The sequence below is a fragment of the Chrysochloris asiatica genome, unplaced genomic scaffold (genome assembly GCF_000296735.1).
Source record: "Chrysochloris asiatica unplaced genomic scaffold, ChrAsi1.0 scaffold00088, whole genome shotgun sequence".
Taxonomy (NCBI): domain Eukaryota; kingdom Metazoa; phylum Chordata; class Mammalia; order Afrosoricida; family Chrysochloridae; genus Chrysochloris; species Chrysochloris asiatica.
The window spans coordinates 13,274,613-13,280,469 of NW_006408606.1; the positions used below are offsets into that span (position 1 = coordinate 13,274,613).

Sequence of the window (5,857 nt, forward strand, 5' to 3'; positions counted from 1 at the left end):
AATCCATACCAAAGGCTGTGCTCTTTGATCTTCATCAGTAAATGTTTTAAGTCTTCTTCACTTTCAGCAAGCAAGGTTGTATCATCTAGATACTTTAAAGATATGTTTACACTCTGTATGCTGATTACTTACAAGAATTTCTTTTCAAAATTTATCAGAGATGCACCCAAAAAAATTTGTAAAAAGCATGTTTCATATAGTATTCATTATATGAGCAAAAATCAAAATCTGAATAGTCAACAATTTAAGGTAAATTATAGGTTAGCTACAATTAAACTTTGAAGCAGCCAGCTGAAGATCATATTTCCACATAACAGTTAATGCTTTACAGAATGGTTGCCCTATTAATAGGAAGTGAAAAAAGCTAACTTTGCCTTAAAATTTATGTCACCGTTTAAAAAGTCTAGAAAGGAATACATATACTCTTCTTTCCTATTTGAAGGAGGGCTATTGGATAGCTTTAATTTTCTTTATATTTTTCTGTAGCTTCACATTTTTATACAATGAATATAATCAAATAGTAAAGTTGTTTTAAAAATGGACTTGGAAAGATCCAGCTCTTCAACCCCATTGTGTCTATTAATGACATGAGATTAAAACAATTTTGCTTGATTCCATTGATAAAGAGGATTGTTAATGGCTAGAGAGTGAGTCTTGGATTTGCCTTGGCTTCCTGAGAAAGACTAGGTTTTTAATACTGAGTTAGTCTAAAAGTGAAACTATTTAAGAACTAAATGCACACATTATAGTATGTCAGGTATTTTTAAAAATTAATATTGTACTTTTTCTACTCCTTTTTTAAGTTGGTGAATTAAGTGACATGAGTTCTTGTTTTTTGTTTTTTAATAAAGCAAAAGGGAGTAGAAGCTTACTTTTCCTTTCTCTTTTTATCATTGTTAATGTTATAAAAATGCTTTTTTGGTTTTGTTCTGGAAAGTTTTCTCTTACAGGAAGCAGTCCCCCATTTAAAAGAGTGTTACATTTTTTTCACTGGTCTATTACAGGGTGCTTTAGTGATGTGTTTTTCATCTGTTTAAAGAACCTGCAAAGTCAATGTGTTTGTGTCTCTGAAATTGCCTTGAAGATCATAAGCTGATAATTGTTAATAATAAAATAAACCAGTTACAAAAAAAAAAAAAGAAAAAGGAGTACAGCCAGAATGTTCCTTAGAAACCAGAATGGTGAACTTTAATTTCTCATACTTCAGACATATTATCAGGAGATACATCACACTAGGTAAAGTGGAGAGTCAGCAAAAAAGATAAAGGCCACCAATGAGATGTGTTGCCAAAGTGGCAGCAGCAATGGGCTCAAAATTAACAACAATTGTGAGGATGGTGCAGGACCAGGCAGTGTTTTGTTCTGTTGTTCATAAGGTCACTATGAGTTGGAATCAACTAGACAGCACCTAATAGCAACAAAATGTATTGGATCATATCATCTTCAAATAGAGTGTTTTACTTCTTCTTTGCCAATTTATATGCCTCATTTTCCATTTCTTTCATTATAAATCTAGCTAAGACTTGAGCAGTATAATAAATATGAGTGATGATATAGGCCATCCTTGTCTGGAGAATACTTTCAGTTCTGTCCAATGAAAGTCATGTTGGCTGTTGGTTTGGTGTTAATATCTTTGATTATATTGAGGAATTTCTCCTCTGTTCCTGTTTCATTTAGTGTTTTTATCAATAATGGGTGCTGGATTTGTCAAATGATTTTTCTGACAAAAATCTATATGAAAATGTGGTGGTTGTTTTTTTTTTAATGTATTTATATGGCATATTACATTGATTGTTTTTCTAATACTGAATCATGCTTGCATATCTGTATGAATTCCACTTGGTCATAAATTATTCTTTTGTTGATATATTGTTGGGGTCTAGTGGTTAAGATTTGTTGAGAATTTTTGCATCTTTTTTCATGAGGACTATTTTCTTTTTTAGTTATGTCTTTGCTTGGTTTCAGTATCAGGTTATGCTTGCTTTATAAAATGAATTCAGGAGTTTTCCATCATTCTTTCTATGATCTTGAATCATTTGATTACAACTGCTTCTCTGAATGGTAGAATTCACCATTAAAGTCCTCTGGACTCAGACTATTTTTATTGGTAGTTTTTAATGAACTAATCAATTTCTTCTTTTGTTATAGGGCTATTCATGTTTTCTACTTTAGTCTGTGTTAATTTAGATAGGTACTATGTTTCGAGAAATTTCTCCATTTCTTCTAGGTTTTCAAATTTATTAAAGTAAAATTCTTCATAATATTCTTTGACAATCTTTATTTCCATTGGTTCTGTTGTGATGTCGCCCATATTATTTCTTGTTCCTCTTACTTGCTTCTTTTTTTCTAATGTTAAATTCACCAGTGGTTTGTTGATTTTATTCATCCTTCCAAAGAACCAAATTCTTGTCTTGTTGATTCTTCTTATTTTTCTGTTTCCTATCCTAATTTTTATTATTTCTTTTCTTCTGAAGGCAGTAATCTTACTTTGCTGTTCGTTTTCCAATTGTTGGAGATGTTAGGTTAAGGTGCTTATTTTACTTCTGCCTTCTTTTTGGAGGTGTGAATTTATTGCTATAATTTGTCCTCAGCCCTGCTTTTGATATGTTGCAAAGGTTTGGGTATGCTGTGTTTTTACTCACATTTGATTGAAAGAATTTTTAATTTCATTTCTTATGTCTTTTTTTTACCCAGTAGCTTTTAAGCAGGATATTATTCAATTTCCGTGTATTTTATTTTTCCCTTGATCTTTCCATTGCTGATTTCTAATTTTATAGCATTGTGATCAGAAAAAGATGCTTTGTAGTATTTCAATATTTTAAAATTTATTGAGGCTTATTTTGTAGCCTAACATATGGTCTATTCTAAAGAATGTTTCATGTGCAGGGGGAAAAAAAATGCATATTGTGCAGTTGGTGCTCTGTATAAGACTATGAGGCCAAGTTGGTTGATTGTGTTTAGTTCTTCTGTCTTTTTTGAGTTTCTTTCTAATAAAAAGTGGTTTATTAAAGTCTCCTACTATAATTGTTGTTGTTGTTGTTGTTGTTGTTATGTGCCGTGGAGTCGGTTCCAACTCATAGCGACCCTGTACAGGGTTTCTGAGGCTGTAAATCTTTACGGGAGCAGAAAGCCTCATCTTGCTTCTGCAAAACAGCTGGTAGTTATGTCTATTTCTTTCTTCAATTCTGTTAAAGTTTGATTGATGAAATTTTGAGGCTCTTTCATTCAGAGCATAGATTTTTATTATGATTCTGTCCTCTTATCCAATTGATCCTTTAATGATGTTCTTTGTCTCTCATGCTGACTTTTGCCTTAAATACTATTTTATGAAAAATCAGTATTGCCACTCCTGATCAATATTATTTGCTGGTAGCTTGATATATTTTTCTTTTTTTTTAAGTTTTTATTGTGAATTAAGTGAATGTTTACAGGGCAGATCATCAGTCTTACATTCAACAAATCATATACTTTGTTTCATTATAATGATTATAATTCCCTCCATGTACCATCAGTTAATAGTATTTCTCTCTATACACTTTATTTCTTTTTTTTTCTTCCAAACACTCAGGCATATATAATAATTTACACCACCAAATGGTACATTCTTCAAGTCTGCCTCCTGGCTGCCAGCTCTCAGTCCCCCTCTTTCCATGAATCCAGAGTTGTCAGCTTCTCCCTTTCTCCATGTCCCCATCTCTGCTTTCATCTATGGTGTCCCTGCTTCCCTGGATAAGGTCCCACATTCCACTTGTACTCTTCTCTATTGATGGTCCTAGGGTCCTCTGCTTCTGGATTGTAAGATTAACTACTCCCCAGTTTTTGTTACAAAACTTCTACAGCTTGATACATATTTCTATCCTTTGGTTTGTATATTTTTGTCTTTGTGTATAAGGTGGGTCTCTTGTAGACAGCATATTGAAGGAATCTGTTTTCTTATCCATTCTGCTACTCTCTGTCTCTTGACTGGTACATTTAATCCACTTACATTGTTAATTATTGATAGGTATGAATTGATGGCTGTCATCGTGCTGTTTGGTTTTTTTTTGTGGTGCTGCTGGTTTCTTTGTTCCACATAATTTTCTGTGCTGAGTTCATTGTTTTGTTCATTTTCCTGTCATTTTCTTCATTGCTGTTGTTTTAATGTTTACTAAATCTTTTTGGTTTTCCTCTTTTATTGTGGTGATGTGAATGTGTATTAATTTTCTTTGATGTTACCCTGTAGTTTATTAATTTCAGAAAAGGGATTTATAAAGACATTTTATGAGCTATTGTCTAGACATTTTGTACAAATGTTTACAGAGAAGGAATCATCAAAAGCAATGTGTGGGAACATAATAAATTATTTCCATTAACGTCTGACATATTTATATGTGTGTACGTAAAGGCATTGTGTATTTTAACTAGAGTTTATGGTACAAATATTTACCACTGAATCAAACATTTTATTTTGAAAATCAATATGTTAGTTCTCAGAGCTCGAGCCAATATTTCGTTTAGAAATTACTTTCTTTCATAGTTAGAAAGAACAGAAAAATAGGACAGTAAAATATCATGCCCAAATCAATTGATCAGTCTTTATTCCTGATACCACCATGTTGGTTCAATTCATGTACATAAAGGTACCATCAAATAGATGAAAAGCAAAGGCTTCAGAAGTTACCACACACAAAAAGAAAAACCATTTAAGAGAATTTATCTTGTTGTGTTGTTGTTACATGCTGTGAAGTCGGTTCCAACTCAGTGACACTATGCACAGCAGAACAAAACACTACCTGGTCCAATGCCATCCTCACAATCATTTTAAGATTGACCCATTCTTGCAGCCACTGTGGCACTCCATCTCGTCAGAGGTCTTCCTCTTTTTCTATGACCCTCCACTTTAGTAAGCATGATGTTCTTCTCCAGGGTCTGGTACCTCCTGATAACATACCTGAAATATGAGAGACAAAGTCTTGCCATCCGAGATTCTAAAGAGCATTTTGTATTTCTTACAACACAGATTGGTGTGTTCTTCTAGCAGTCCATGGTACTTTTAATATTCTTCTCTAAAACTTATGAAATCAAATTCAGAGATCTGAACAGTACTTGAACATTTTAGGGAAAAGTCCTGGTGATACTGTAGGAAAAGCACTGTATATTTCACAATGTTGGCAGTTCAAATCCACCAGTTTCTGTGCATAAGAAAGATGAGGCTGTCTGCTCCAGTAAAGATTTACAGGTACAGAAGCCCCATACAAGGTCGCTATGAGTTGGCATCAACTAAATGACAGGAGGTTTGGTTTGGGTTTGGTTTGACCATTTTAGAAAACAGCTTTGGTAAGAATTAAACTAAAATATTGATCTTTTTATTTATTTATTTTTTTAAGGACAAGTAAAAATCATTTTAGAAATCTTCCTTAAAAACAGACTAAGTTATAAAGTAAAATTTCATTAATATGGTTTCATATGTCACATGCAAAATTTTAACAAATTACCAATAAACATCAAGATGAGTTGGTGTAAGATCTAAAAAATGTATACTAGTTATCTAAAAATGATTAGTAACTACACATATGTGTCTATTATTCTTCTATCTGTCAGTTTGATATATTATGTGATTTACATGCTGCTGTGATACTAATAGTTATCCACAGTATTTCATGTAGAACCATGGTTACCCATAGTGGACACATTTCAGGCAGCTTCCAAACTAAGAGAAAGTAGGAAGGAGATTCAGGTAATTTACTTCTTAAAAATTGAACAGGAACAGGAAAGCCTCAGGTTGGAAGGCACTGCAATCAGCTGCAAGCATCCATTAATAATCAGAACATGAAAAGTATGACACGTGTACCAAGAAAAATTGGAATTTGCCAAAAAT

General features: G+C 32.8%; 1 pseudogene; it reads left to right on the forward strand.

The window, feature by feature from the left end:
* Positions 1-5,857, forward strand: part of LOC102814843 — a 133,786-nt pseudogene that overhangs the window by 126,650 nt on the left and 1,279 nt on the right.